The 11941-nt window shown below is 45.8% G+C and overlaps 2 non-coding genes across 2 annotated transcripts; both read right to left on the bottom strand.

Moving 5' to 3' along the window:
* Nucleotides 1-2220: 2220 nt before the first annotated feature.
* TRNAH-GUG (transfer RNA histidin (anticodon GUG)) lies at nucleotides 2221-2292 on the bottom strand. The gene has a single exon. It is a non-coding gene; the product is annotated as a tRNA-His (tRNA).
* Nucleotides 2293-10413: 8121 nt separating this feature from the next.
* On the bottom strand, nucleotides 10414-10485 carry TRNAH-GUG (transfer RNA histidin (anticodon GUG)). The gene has a single exon. It is a non-coding gene; the product is annotated as a tRNA-His (tRNA).
* Between the last annotated feature and the right edge of the window lie 1456 nt (nucleotides 10486-11941).

Below are 11941 nucleotides of genomic sequence, written 5' to 3' on the forward strand. Positions count from 1 at the left end.
CAAATCAAATCAAATCATGTTGATGTCTCCTCACCGTTTCGACCTCATAGAGGGAGGACTGGTCATGGCTCCTCCCTTTTTCATCCGCATTCCGGGATGCATGGTCATGGCTCATTCCTTTATCCCCTCATACAGCGAGGCATGTTGATGTCTCCTCCCGTCTCGCCTTCATAAAGGGTTGCATGTTTATATCTTCTCCTTGCCTCGCCAGGGATGCATGTTCATATCTGCTCCCTGTCTCTCCTCCATAAAGATATGCATGTTTATATCTCCTCCCTGTGTGGTCTTCATGAAGACATGCATCTTCATGATAAGTCTTTGTCTAGCCCTCATTCAGGCATGCATGTTAATGTCTCCTCCTTCTCACGTCCTAATTCAGGGATGCAATGTAATGTCTCCTTCCTGTCACACTCTCATACAGGGATGCAATGTGTATGTCTCCTCCCTGTATTGTTGTCATACAGGCATGCATATTCCTGATGACTCCTTGTTTAGCCCTCATTCAGGCATTCATGTTCATGCGTCCTCCACGTTATGTCCTTATAAAGGGATGCATGTTCATGATGACTCCTTATCACTCCCTCAAAAAGGGATGCATGTTAATGTCTCCTCCTTGTCACACCTGCGTACAGAGATGCATGTTCATGCCACCTCGTTCTCTTGCTTTCATAAAGGGATTTTATCTCCTCCCTGTCTCACCCTCAGGAAGGGATGCATGACCAATGCTCCTTCCCTTCTCGCCTGCATACATGGATGCACGTTCACGCCTCCTCCTTCTCTCAGCTTCATACGTGGATCATATCTCCTCCCTGTCTCACCCTCATGCAGGGATGCATGACCAATGCTCCCTCCCTTCTCGCCTGCATACATGGATGCACGTTCACGCCTCCTCGTTCTCTCGGCTTCATACGGGGATCATATCTCCTCCCTGTCTCACCCTCATGCAGGGATGCATGACCAATGCTCCTTCCCTTCTCGGCTGCATACATGGATGCACGTTCACGCCTCTTCCTTCTCTAGGCTTCATACGGGGATCATATCTCCTCCCTGTCTCACCCTCAGGAAGGGATGCATGACCCTGACTCCTCCCTTTCTCGCCTGCATACATGGATGCACGTTCACGCCTCCTCCTTCTCTCGGCTTCATACGAGGATCATATCTCCTCCCTGTCTCACCCTCACCTCCAACATGTGTAACTTCTTCTTCTCTTTGACCTCTGGGGCATGGGTGGCTACTGCACAGCTCTAGATGTCGCCCACCTGCAAGGTGCTATGGGAAGCACTTTTCCACATTGGACGTGCTATATTAACCCCCTCTCCCCAAATACAATAAAAATAAAGAAATATATGTGCTTCCATAATGTCTACCTTCTAATGTTTCATATGTGTAAGCACATTGTCCTCCTCCTGACCACATTCTAATACTATGTGCAAATTGTTCCTTCCATAAACTGTCACTTCCTTGGCCCTTTATTTATAATGACTGTTATACTCTCTCTCTTTCCGCCACAGTATAAAAAAGCCTAGCACACCTCATGATTGGACTAAGAAATTCCTGTCATTTAGTTGCAAATGATTTTCCCATTATCCCCAAAAACTCCTCACTGTGTCTAAGAACGCTTTTTTTCACAGGACAATACATATCAGATTGACTTGAAAGGTCCTTTCACGCGACTACAGAACGCCTCTCATTCCACTCAAAGATACTCCAGTGCCTACAATAGCCTAGGACTAGACTATGAGTCCCAATGTAGAAAGACCACAAGTCCACAGATATGCCTGTTTATTTAAACATCTGTATTATCATCAGCGTGTGACTGTAAAGGCGGGACCTCGCGCTCTCTGTAACGCGCTCCATTGGCAACATCAGTTAAATGTCGTTGGTTCAATCCCTCGCGGATGTTGTTTTTATTCCCATTTGTAACTGGGAAATACTGTCGCTGCAATACATATGTCTTAATCAAGCTAGTGGTTATTGACGTAAATGGCAGTGTTATAATGTTTCATGTACTGCAAATGTCACCACATAATGCGCTCTTAATTAGATTTGGTTGAAATACATTACAGTCACCCGATGAAAAAGTGTGCAAAGAGCATTAAAGAAACAAAAGGTACAGTACCAGGATATATCGAATTGTTTCAGTCCTCCACAGAGATTGCCAATGTATTAATGGAAATTCTAAAATATCTGCCCAACTGCCGTGACATTGCCTCACCGCAATGCCGTGACTCGGATTCGAACCGAGGTTGCTGCGGCCACAACGCAGAGTACTAACCACTATACGATCACGGCGAGCTACTTGGGCTGCTAGAGCGCCTTGTTCCACCTCTATCATAAGCTGTACTCCATCCGTGATGTCATGACTCATGTTTGAATTACAGGTTGGTTGTGTTGTCATCCATGCGAATAAGTGGACACCTGATCCCTAGTCACTTATTTAAGATCTCAATAATCAAGTCAGAATCCCAATGAAAGTCATCAAAGTGGAGCCAATTAGAAATAATATAGTTACACAAACCTGGCAATGGGGCGGCAGCCAGGGCCGATAATGGCCCGCCAGCCTGAGAGCAGGAAAGTGTGAGAGCAGTGATGGTCTTGTGAGAGTTTACAGCTGTTATTGACCCTGTCCCCTTCCATTGCAGAGTTTTATCCCTATAAGAACCGCAGGGGCTCCCTCCTGGGTGCTAATAGTTAATTTTTTTTCACAGGAAAAGTGCTCTGCACCAATTGCACGTGCCAAATCTCCCAAAGGCCACCACCATAAAAACAGAAAAGGGAAAACGTCCCTTTGCCACGGCAGTAGGCAGGTGATGGAGATGACGAGGCCAGGAGGAGAGGGGGTAAATGGGGTTGCATGGGACCTACGAAGAGGGGTGGCGGGCTGGCATTGGGAGGGTGGTGGCGGAAAAAATATTGAGGCTGGGATAGAGAGGCGCTGGAGTTCCAGAAAGAACACAGGCAGTGATCACAGTTTCCAGCTGGCGTTCGCAGCCTTATGTTTATGTTTATTGATTTATACCGCGCACAAGGTACCCTAAGGCTTATAGGCGCCGACAAAACAACAAAGTGGCATAATGAGTATAACAAGAACAAACAACATTAAGCTCCGAAAACATGTACTGACAAGGGGGCCACTAGGCCATTCCCATGGAAGAAGGAAAACAACATCGTAAAGAAAAGAGGATAGGTTAATTTAACACTATTCGCACTTTTGTGAAGGCGGACATGTCCTGTACATTGGTGAGACTGTTTATAAAAGAGGGCAAACTACTAGGCCCACAACCAATAATGATACAGTCAGTGTTATCTGTCTTGCACCAGTTGCTGATCTGTAGTCTCCGAAGAACTTTGAGGTCCTGCGCCCTTATACAATTGGGTCCCACTTTATTACTAAGCCGTGCTAAAACTTTATTTTTTAGTGACTCCCTGGATTCCACTTGCTTCGGCTTGTCCACATTGATCAGAACGATGTTTCTTGGGTCCAATGCGAAACTCCTCATGTTGGAATCCGCAATTTCGGGCATGGTGGATTTTCTCTGGCGAATGTCCTTAAATGGAAGGGGAGCCATGAGTCGCCTGGGCTTCAGAAGAGGTGGTATACTCTCTTGTGATACTGTAGTCATTTGACAAGGAATGAACAGAGTTGTCTTGGATTTCCCAGATGTCCCTCTGTGAGTGAGCTCAATCGGCTCTGTTTGAGAGTCTGTATGACCTCTGTTCTCAAGAATGGACGTTTGAGAGGCCTTTTCCTCTCTAGTAAACTTCACCTGAGAGGACTTCTGTAGAGATGACGATAAGGGCACAGACATATTTGACGAAACAGTGTCTACCCAGGAATAAAATTCCCCAAAGTTCGAACAGATTGCTAGATCCCGTAACATGTTATCCTTAAAGCATAGCCAATTGGCTATGGCTTTGGGCTCAACCAACTCCTTCACAGCTCTGGCTGCTGCTAACTCAGCCGGCTGATCTCGAGGAAAATGATGTCCTAAGGGGCCCGAGCTTTCTGGTGTAGCTCCACTATCTTTGAACAACTCCCCCTTAACCCCCAGATGTGCATTGTAAGGTGAATAGACCATTGGCCGAGGTTGTATGGAGGAGCCCGTAGGGGAGCAGGTGAAGCTATCGGTGCTCCTGGGAACCTCATTGCTATGTAGTATATTAGTGAGCAGAAGATGTTCTTGCTGCAATTTCAGTCTCCTCGCGGCACTTAAGGCTAAAACCTCTGAAAATCTATTATCCCTCCTTTGGGGAGCCTGATGTATTACCTGTATGGGAGCAGCCATATTGCTCGAGGCCGCGCACTGTCTGCAATCAGTCCCTTGTGATATTACCAGCTCCGGTATTTACAGAGGTGGTTGTGCCGGGGCCGGTAATACCGGCAACGGTGTTACTGCCAACTCGTAATTGACCAGAACGCTAAAAAGTCCTGTTCACCAGAATCACTGGCACTTTTACCACATACCAGCAAACTCGTAATGAGTCCCAATGTTTCCTAAGGGCTCCATATAAAGATTAAAAAGAGATGGAGATAAAATCGCCCTGCGGTACTCCAAACGGTGCAATGTTGGGAGATCACTGTTCTTGTCTATTCGCTTTACGAGACTAACACTGACTGGTCTGTGAACCAGCCACTCAAATCTCCATTGCACCCTCTCAGTGAAACCAGGCAAGCATGTCTCTCTCACAAAAGCTGTCCCCAGGGATTCCCATCTCCACCTGGTCTTGCTCACAGTTCTCATCCGACGACATGTCTCTCGTCCACTCACTTTAGGAGACAGACACTGATTGATGTGTCACCCACCTCCCTGAATATCAGCTGCACCCTCCTAGCAAAATCAGGCAAGTGTATCTCTCCCACAAGCTGCCCTCAGGGTTTACCAGCACTCCCTCCCAGGTGTGCCTTGTGCATGTGCCTTGTCAAAGAAAGGATGATCTTTAAAACCCTTGTCCTTACACACAAGTGTCTTCACGGCCAGGCAGCTCCCCCTAACTGGTCCAAAGGATCTCCAAACCCCCTGCCTCCAGACCTTCCAGAACTCCCTACTCAAACGTGATTACTGTTCCCAGGACACGCAAAGCCCGCGCCGGCGGCGCCAGTTTCCCAACTCTGTCAGCCACCCACTGGAACGCCCTCCTATTAGGACAATTGACTCCCATGCGGCCTTCCGCAAGGCCATCAAAACTAGTCTCTTTCTATGAACTAGCCTAGCCTTAAATACCCCTGCTGTACCTGTTACCTAACAACTTGTTGTTCCCCCTTCTCTGTATTCTGCAACCACATGCCATGCAATGTAGCATGGTCTAAGTCTGTGTGTAACCTTGTACCATGCATTGTACCTTCCTCTAAGTTTATCTACTTGGACGGGTTCACAGTGAACCCTTAATCAAGCCAACTAGAGCACTGTTATAGCACCTCGATGCCTGCGGGCTGTAGTGTGCTCTACAAATACAAATGAATAAATACATTTCAGCCATCACAAGAAGACTGTGAGAAGGACCAAACAGACTTTTACAATAAAATTCAAAAAGCTTGCTAAGTCATAAAATCCTGTAAGTTGGACGTCCAACCACACCTTCTCCTGGATAACTTAGAGCATACCCCCCACGAGAGGAGTACATTCAAGTTCTCCCAATCTCTCTAGAGGACATGAACTCTATACTTTCTACCATTAGATGCACAGCCTGCTCCGAAAACATACTACCCCCCCCCCTAGCTTATACTGGACAATGCCAGGACTTTTGCCCCCTATCTTCGTAGAATGGTGAATGCTTTGTTTAGAGACAACAAAGTCCCTACCACAATTAAAACAGTTACTGGTACACTCCTAGTCCAAAAACCTGGATTAGACCTACACGTCCCTTCCAATCTCCGTCCAATAACTAACTGTAACTTTCTCCTAAAAATCTTGGACAAAGTCGCTACCACCCAACTCCAAAATTATGTCGACAGGAACAGCCTCCTACACACAGACACCCAACAATTGGGCTTTAGAGGAGCACATAGTACAGCGACGGCCCTGCTGGACCTTCAGACTAAAATGCTTAATATATTAGACGAGGGAAAAACAGGGATGCTGATATTATTAGACCTCTCAGCAGCATTTGATTTGCTCGACCATCAAAAACTCCACAAGGCTTTAGACAAATCAGGTAATCGTTCTCGAGGAGCCATAGACTGGGTAACATCCTTCCTCAAAGAGCAGAGCTCCAAGATCCACTGTGGTGACCACTTCTCCATACCCGACCTATAAATCATGGAGTACCCCAGGGGGCCATCCTATTGCCCCTTTTGTTCCATCTCTATCTGCAGCGTCTATGTACCCTATTAACCAACCTAGGGGTCTTCTTTACACATTTCGCCGATGTTACACAACTTGTCATCAAAATATCTAGCTGTCATACCACTGACAATAATAAGCTTGCTTGCAATTACAGCACCATCGAAGCCTGGATGTTGACAAATTGGCTTTGCCTCAACGGAAGCAAAACTGAGCTCATGATCTTTGGATCACACCAGGCAAGCGCTAAACTAGACACAGAATACACCACCTTTAAGATCAAAGACACAAATGTAAGGGTCTCTGATAAGGTCAAGACACTAGGTGTCCACCTGCAAGCATCCTTGGAAGCGGAAGCCCACGTAACATACCTGAAAAACAGTTGCTGATACCACCAAAAACTGCTCAGCCGCATCAGGCCATTAGTGAGTAAACAAAACAGCACCATTATCGCCAGAGCCACCATCTCATCCAGACTGGACTACGGGAATGCACTACTTAAGGGGGGGGCCAATAAAAAATGCATCAAACAATGTCAGGTCCTACAGAACAATGCAGTAAGGACAATTACCAAGAAAAAAAGGAGGAACATATTACAGAAGACAGAAAGGCCCTTCATTGGTTAGCCCTGGAAGACCGGATCACTTTTAAAGCAATGACCATTGTCCATCACTGTATATATGGATCCGCACCCGTATACCTAAAAAAACAAATAACCACATACGAACCTTGCCACACCTTAAGATCCAAGGCGCAAGGGTTTGTGAAAGTAAGTCACTCCGAAAAAGATAATGGACTTGGACGAGCCTTCCCTACCAAAGCGGCAACTAAGTGGAACGAGCTCCCAAACAGCCTAAGGCTAGGATCTAATTACCTATCCTTTAGGAAAAAACTGAAGACACTGTTGTTCAAATAAAGGACCTGCATAAATACTAATGTACATGTAATGTAATCTACTCAGAACCAGTAATCTTACTCTACTGTCCGGTTACTTTTCTGTTGTACTTGTCTTCATGTAATGCGCCCTGATGCCTGCGAGCTTCGGCGCTATAGAAATAAATAAATAAATAAGTGCCCAATAGTTTGTGTAACCAATGGCAAGTCTTGTATTTAGTGACGTTCATAGTGACCTGTTTGAAGGGTGGGCTTAGTAGTCCCACCCGATGTTGAAGAGCCTATCACTTTCTTCGACTAGTATGGAACGTATGCCTAGATGTTCCCTCTAAGCCTATCACATTTGCCACTAGGTCTTTGTAGTTTGCCACGTAGGATGACGTTAGCAATACGTTGGTTAACGTCAGCAATGATGGGTTTTAGAATGTTTTTTATGAATTTCGTTGAGATCATGCTGTGAGACGTCCGTTGATGTCCGTTGTACTCCCTGCTTTAGATTATTGACATTAAAACAACTTCCTGAGTTGTTTTGATTATTGATGTTTGAGTATCTTCTGCATCCCCATTCATCTCAAAGTATTGCTACCTCGTTTTAAAGGGCTGTGTGGGCTGTCCCGGTTCAATAGTGTGTTTGATTTTTAGATGTCTACATAATCTTGCTCCTACTTATCTTGTGGAAAAGGTGACTTGGTATCAACCTAAATGACCACTGCATTCGGCAGATCAGCTGCTATTAGTAATTCCTCCCTCTCTCTGTATCTCCAGAGGAGACCGACGTTTTGCAGTCTATGGACCCAGGCTATGGAAAACCTTGCCTTGGGAACTTAGAAACATGACAGAGCTAATACAGTTCGGAAAATCACTAAAGGCATTCTTATTCAAATAAATGATAGAATCAGATCTTTTGGTAGGAGCTCTCTAAGATTTTGTGTTGGAATATGGAGTGGAATATGGAACCTGGAAACATCTGCTCCCAGATGCAGTTGTCCCTGCTCGGTGTGCCACGTTGCAAGTACTTCAAATCAAATCAAATCATGTTGATGTCTCCTCACCGTTTCGACCTCATAGAGGGAGGACTGGTCATGGCTCCTCCCTTTTTCATCCGCATTCCGGGATGCATGGTCATGGCTCATTCCTTTATCCCCTCATACAGCGAGGCATGTTGATGTCTCCTCCCGTCTCGCCTTCATAAAGGGTTGCATGTTTATATCTTCTCCTTGCCTCGCCAGGGATGCATGTTCATATCTGCTCCCTGTCTCTCCTCCATAAAGATATGCATGTTTATATCTCCTCCCTGTGTGGTCTTCATGAAGACATGCATCTTCATGATAAGTCTTTGTCTAGCCCTCATTCAGGCATGCATGTTAATGTCTCCTCCTTCTCACGTCCTAATTCAGGGATGCAATGTAATGTCTCCTTCCTGTCACACTCTCATACAGGGATGCAATGTGTATGTCTCCTCCCTGTATTGTTGTCATACAGGCATGCATATTCCTGATGACTCCTTGTTTAGCCCTCATTCAGGCATTCATGTTCATGCGTCCTCCACGTTATGTCCTTATAAAGGGATGCATGTTCATGATGACTCCTTATCACTCCCTCAAAAAGGGATGCATGTTAATGTCTCCTCCTTGTCACACCTGCGTACAGAGATGCATGTTCATGCCACCTCGTTCTCTTGCTTTCATAAAGGGATTTTATCTCCTCCCTGTCTCACCCTCAGGAAGGGATGCATGACCAATGCTCCTTCCCTTCTCGCCTGCATACATGGATGCACGTTCACGCCTCCTCCTTCTCTCAGCTTCATACGTGGATCATATCTCCTCCCTGTCTCACCCTCATGCAGGGATGCATGACCAATGCTCCCTCCCTTCTCGCCTGCATACATGGATGCACGTTCACGCCTCCTCGTTCTCTCGGCTTCATACGGGGATCATATCTCCTCCCTGTCTCACCCTCATGCAGGGATGCATGACCAATGCTCCTTCCCTTCTCGGCTGCATACATGGATGCACGTTCACGCCTCTTCCTTCTCTAGGCTTCATACGGGGATCATATCTCCTCCCTGTCTCACCCTCAGGAAGGGATGCATGACCCTGACTCCTCCCTTTCTCGCCTGCATACATGGATGCACGTTCACGCCTCCTCCTTCTCTCGGCTTCATACGAGGATCATATATCCTCCCTGTCTCACCCTCACCTCCAACATGTGTAACTTCTTCTTCTCTTTGACCTCTGGGGCATGGGTGGCTACTGCACAGCTCTAGATGTCGCCCACCTGCAAGGTGCTATGGGAAGCACTTTTCCACATTGGACGTGCTATATTAACCCCCTCTCCCCAAATACAATAAAAATAAAGAAATATATGTGCTTCCATAATGTCTACCTTCTAATGTTTCATATGTGTAAGCACATTGTCCTCCTCCTGACCACATTCTAATACTATGTGCAAATTGTTCCTTCCATAAACTGTCACTTCCTTGGCCCTTTATTTATAATGACTGTTATACTCTCTCTCTTTCCGCCACAGTATAAAAAAGCCTAGCACACCTCATGATTGGACTAAGAAATTCCTGTCATTTAGTTGCAAATGATTTTCCCATTATCCCCAAAAACTCCTCACTGTGTCTAAGAACGCTTTTTTTCACAGGACAATACATATCAGATTGACTTGAAAGGTCCTTTCACGCGACTACAGAACGCCTCTCATTCCACTCAAAGATACTCCAGTGCCTACAATAGCCTAGGACTAGACTATGAGTCCCAATGTAGAAAGACCACAAGTCCACAGATATGCCTGTTTATTTAAACATCTGTATTATCATCAGCGTGTGACTGTAAAGGCGGGACCTCGCGCTCTCTGTAACGCGCTCCATTGGCAACATCAGTTAAATGTCGTTGGTTCAATCCCTCGCGGATGTTGTTTTTATTCCCATTTGTAACTGGGAAATACTGTCGCTGCAATACATATGTCTTAATCAAGCTAGTGGTTATTGACGTAAATGGCAGTGTTATAATGTTTCATGTACTGCAAATGTCACCACATAATGCGCTCTTAATTAGATTTGGTTGAAATACATTACAGTCACCCGATGAAAAAGTGTGCAAAGAGCATTAAAGAAACAAAAGGTACAGTACCAGGATATATCGAATTGTTTCAGTCCTCCACAGAGATTGCCAATGTATTAATGGAAATTCTAAAATATCTGCCCAACTGCCGTGACATTGCCTCACCGCAATGCCGTGACTCGGATTCGAACCGAGGTTGCTGCGGCCACAACGCAGAGTACTAACCACTATACGATCACGGCGAGCTACTTGGGCTGCTAGAGCGCCTTGTTCCACCTCTATCATAAGCTGTACTCCATCCGTGATGTCATGACTCATGTTTGAATTACAGGTTGGTTGTGTTGTCATCCATGCGAATAAGTGGACACCTGATCCCTAGTCACTTATTTAAGATCTCAATAATCAAGTCAGAATCCCAATGAAAGTCATCAAAGTGGAGCCAATTAGAAATAATATAGTTACACAAACCTGGCAATGGTGCGGCAGCCAGGGCCGATAATGGCCCGCCAGCCTGAGAGCAGGAAAGTGTGAGAGCAGTGATGGTCTTGTGAGAGTTTACAGCTGTTATTGACCCTGTCCCCTTCCATTGCAGAGTTTTATCCCTATAAGAACCGCAGGGGCTCCCTCCTGGGTGCTAATAGTTAATTTTTTTTCACAGGAAAAGTGCTCTGCACCAATTGCACGTGCCAAATCTCCCAAAGGCCACCACCATAAAAACAGAAAAGGGAAAACGTCCCTTTGCCACGGCAGTAGGCAGGTGATGGAGATGACGAGGCCAGGAGGAGAGGGGGTAAATGGGGTTGCATGGGACCTACGAAGAGGGGTGGCGGGCTGGCATTGGGAGGGTGGTGGCGGAAAAAATATTGAGGCTGGGATAGAGAGGCGCTGGAGTTCCAGAAAGAACACAGGCAGTGATCACAGTTTCCAGCTGGCGTTCGCAGCCTTATGTTTATGTTTATTGATTTATACCGCGCACAAGGTACCCTAAGGCTTATAGGCGCCGACAAAACAACAAAGTGGCATAATGAGTATAACAAGAACAAACAACATTAAGCTCCGAAAACATGTACTGACAAGGGGGCCACTAGGCCATTCCCATGGAAGAAGGAAAACAACATCGTAAAGAAAAGAGGATAGGTTAATTTAACACTATTCGCACTTTTGTGAAGGCGGACATGTCCTGTACATTGGTGAGACTGTTTATAAAAGAGGGCAAACTACTAGGCCCACAACCAATAATGATACAGTCAGTGTTATCTGTCTTGCACCAGTTGCTGATCTGTAGTCTCCGAAGAACTTTGAGGTCCTGCGCCCTTATACAATTGGGTCCCACTTTATTACTAAGCCGTGCTAAAACTTTATTTTTTAGTGACTCCCTGGATTCCACTTGCTTCGGCTTTTCCACATTGATCAGAACGATGTTTCTTGGGTCCAATGCGAAACTCCTCATGTTGGAATCCGCAATTTCGGGCATGGTGGATTTTCTCTGGCGAATGTCCTTAAATGGAAGGGGAGCCATGAGTCGCCTGGGCTTCAGAAGAGGTGGTATACTCTCTTGTGATACTGTAGTCATTTGACAAGGAATGAACAGAGTTGTCTTGGATTTCCCAGATGTCCCTCTGTGAGTGAGCTCAATCGGCTCTGTTTGAGAGTCTGTATGACCTCTGTTCTCAAGAATGGACGTTTGAGAGGCCTTTT

Source organism: Ambystoma mexicanum (assembly GCF_040938575.1).
Source record: "Ambystoma mexicanum isolate Mex_15411 chromosome 12 unlocalized genomic scaffold, UKY_AmexF1_1 Mex_chr12_unloc.2, whole genome shotgun sequence".
In the NCBI taxonomy this organism is placed as follows: Eukaryota; Metazoa; Chordata; class Amphibia; order Caudata; family Ambystomatidae; genus Ambystoma; species Ambystoma mexicanum.